At 37.7% G+C, this 2,988-nt stretch overlaps 1 long non-coding RNA gene across 1 annotated transcript; it reads left to right on the forward strand.

Annotated features, from left to right (window-relative positions):
• The first annotated feature begins 251 nt into the window (after nt 1–251).
• Nucleotides 252–1,487, forward strand: LOC107058138 (uncharacterized). The gene is made up of 3 exons (XR_001471808.1): nt 252–285; nt 644–754; nt 834–1,487. It is a non-coding gene; the product is annotated as an uncharacterized lncRNA (long non-coding RNA).
• Nucleotides 1,488–2,988: the final 1,501 nt, after the last annotated feature.

Raw genomic sequence — 2,988 nt, forward strand, 5'->3', positions numbered from 1 at the left:
ACGGAAGGCACCTAGCAGGTGCTGGGGAAAAAACAACTAAATAGAAAGCTTTCTAAGCTTACACCCTTCAAAAGTGTTTTAACTGATATTTTATTCCGTCAAAGTGATTTTTTTTGTTGATGGTCTCAAATCCTATTCATGTCTAAAGCTTCCTAAGATTGTGGATGCAAATTTCTGCATGATGGCTTTGGTCCCCTATTAGAACAGATGGTGCAAGCACTTTACTGGCATGTATCGGATGATTCTCCTATTGTTAGGCGCCTCTGTCTAAGAGGGCTTGTCCAGGTATTCCTGGTCATAGAGTATTCTCTTTTCCTTTTCCTTTCTTCAGGTCAAAGGAGGAGGAATGTTTATTCGAGGAATTTCCTTTCTTTGTTTCCTGATTTTATCATTAGGTGTCCCTCTGGTTCAGTTTGATTTCCTTGGTTAAATAATATCATGGCGTCATTTCGTGATTACTGCTTTAGTTAAAAAAAATTCCTCCCTTTGTTTTCCCTTTCCTTTATGGCTAGGCGCAGATTAATTTCTACTCTGAAAGAATGAGAAATTAGTAAAGGCGTGAACGCCACCGTAATCATTGCTCAAGTACCGTATATTTTCACTTCTCTTGGGTTGAGGCTCATTCTGCCTGCTGGTCTTGCAGATGCCATCTATCCATGTTCTCTAGTATACTATTCAAATCCTAGGGGTGATATTAGCTTTCAGTGACTGAGATGAGTCGGTTCAGTTAACTGCAGTATCACGTTTGCTGATGGTTAAGCTTGCTCGGTCTTTGTTAGTATCTTATATTCTACCTTCACATGAATGTTTTCTGCTGACATTGTACGATGTAGGTTCTCGAGTCCTCATCCAGGGATGCGGTTGAACCTATTCTCCTGGACCTCTCTATACGGCTTCGGAATCTCCAAGTAAGTTGATTCACTAACCAATGTAACTTTCTTCAACTTTGGATTTTCTGGTACCATAATAGCTTCAAATTTGTTGAATTACTGTACTAATCTGGTTGTATCACATTCCAAATTATTTGTTTAGAGCTGATAACAGGGTGGCATTGTGTTAAAAAGACTTTTGTATCAGGACACTGTCTAACACTACTCTGTTTGGACATTCTATGGTGATGTCTTTTGCAACATGATATTTTGCATTATTTCTCAAGCTTCAAGACATGTCTCTTGATACAAGTTGTACTTGAATTTTATATTATACCCCTTAAGTGTATGTGCAAGTTGTTAAATATATGAGTGACACCCATTTATTGTACTGTGTTAGTGTTGCCGCCTATGTTGCTCGGACTCTTCAAAAATGCCGATGAGTGTATGTCGGATCCTCCAAAAGTAGTACATTTGGACGATCCAACACGGATGCATCAACATTTTTGGACCGTCTGAACAACATAGGTTGCCACAATTGTAGTCTTAAGTTCTAAAAGAGCTGAAGTAATTTAATGGTAGGTTTTATATTTTGCCTTTGAAAATTAGTGCATATCGATGTGCTTTTCTTGAGCAGGTATCTTATCTCCCATTAAACCATTTGTCACCACCTAAATTTGATTTGGCATCTTTTTCTCATTCGCACATAGTTCTAGATGTTCTTTTACATTTCATCAATTTTAATTGCATCATAAGGTTTCTTATCCAACATCACAAGCCAAGAATGGTCTCAAACGAGGATGTTTTGGTTGTGTTGGTTTTATCATTTCGGATGAGTGTATGTAAAGGAAGTTCCATATTCAACTGTTTCTTCTTCATTGAAGGATCAATATTTATTTGATTGACAATGTAGGTCACTTTTTGTCAATTTTCAGCTGAATGCGTCTCAAAGTGAGAGAGTCTTTCCATTATATAGAGAAAATAAATATTACACATCCCTAAAGATCCGTCATTCCTATCCCTAAAGATCAGCTATTCTATCTCTACAAATCTGTCATTGAATCCCTCTAAATCTGCCTTGCTATCCCTCCAAATCAGCTATTCTATCACAATATTTATTCATATGATTCTACAACAAATGTATATGATCATGCTAATTTATATCACTATATAATTACATTAATATATACAATCATTTAGTTGTCTATCATGCTAACATCCCCCTAACTTGATGTTGGTGGATCAAGAAACATCAATTTGCCTACTAGAAATTGATGGCGTTGCCGTGCCATGGATTTTGTAAATGCATCAGCTATTTGAAGATCACTGGACACATGTGGAATAGTAATGACTCATTTATCTACAACTTCTCGTATATAATGACAATCCACTTTGATGTGTTTGGTCCTCTCATGAAAAACTGGATTAGTAGCAATCTGAATAGCACTTGTATTGTCAGCGTGGAGAGGAGTAGGATGAGATTGGGGAAATCCAATCTCAGCAAGTAATCCACGAAGCCATACAACCTCGGAGCAAGCAGTAGACATGGATCGATATTCAGCCTCTGTTGAAGATTTTGACACACGATCTTGCTTTTTACTCTTCCAAGATATCAATTGTAACATCTGACAATTAGAAATAGTTTTGAAGAGGCTTAGAATTGGAAATTTTCATTTTTGGAAAGAATTTGAAAATCTGGAAATTTTGGCTAAGTATGGAAAATGTGAATTTTTGGCCAACTTTGGACAGCCATAAATTCTAGCTCAGGATGAGTTAGGTGGAGTCCCAGTTATGGTTGCAAAGTTCGTGGAACGGTCTTTCCAACGCCACTGAGTTTGCTCGATTCCGAGTTCGTATGAGTGAGATATGCCCTTTGAAAGTTGGGCAGTTGACAAGGAAATCTGTCCGGGAATTATTAAGGGCATTTTGGTCTTTTCCCTAGCTATTTCTTTTGAGGATATATTGTTGTGTTAGGCTGATAGTTGGATCATTTTGTTCCATTTTAAGAGAGTGAAGGCTAGGGCTTGAGAGTGAAGAAGAGAAGAAGAAGAGAAGAAGGAAAGAAGAAGAGAAGAAGAGGAGATCAAGCAAGGAGATCATCGTGGATTTTCGTCGGGGG

This window comes from Solanum tuberosum, unplaced genomic scaffold (assembly GCF_000226075.1).
Source record: "Solanum tuberosum cultivar DM 1-3 516 R44 unplaced genomic scaffold, SolTub_3.0 scf00430, whole genome shotgun sequence".
In the NCBI taxonomy this organism is placed as follows: Eukaryota; Viridiplantae; Streptophyta; class Magnoliopsida; order Solanales; family Solanaceae; genus Solanum; species Solanum tuberosum.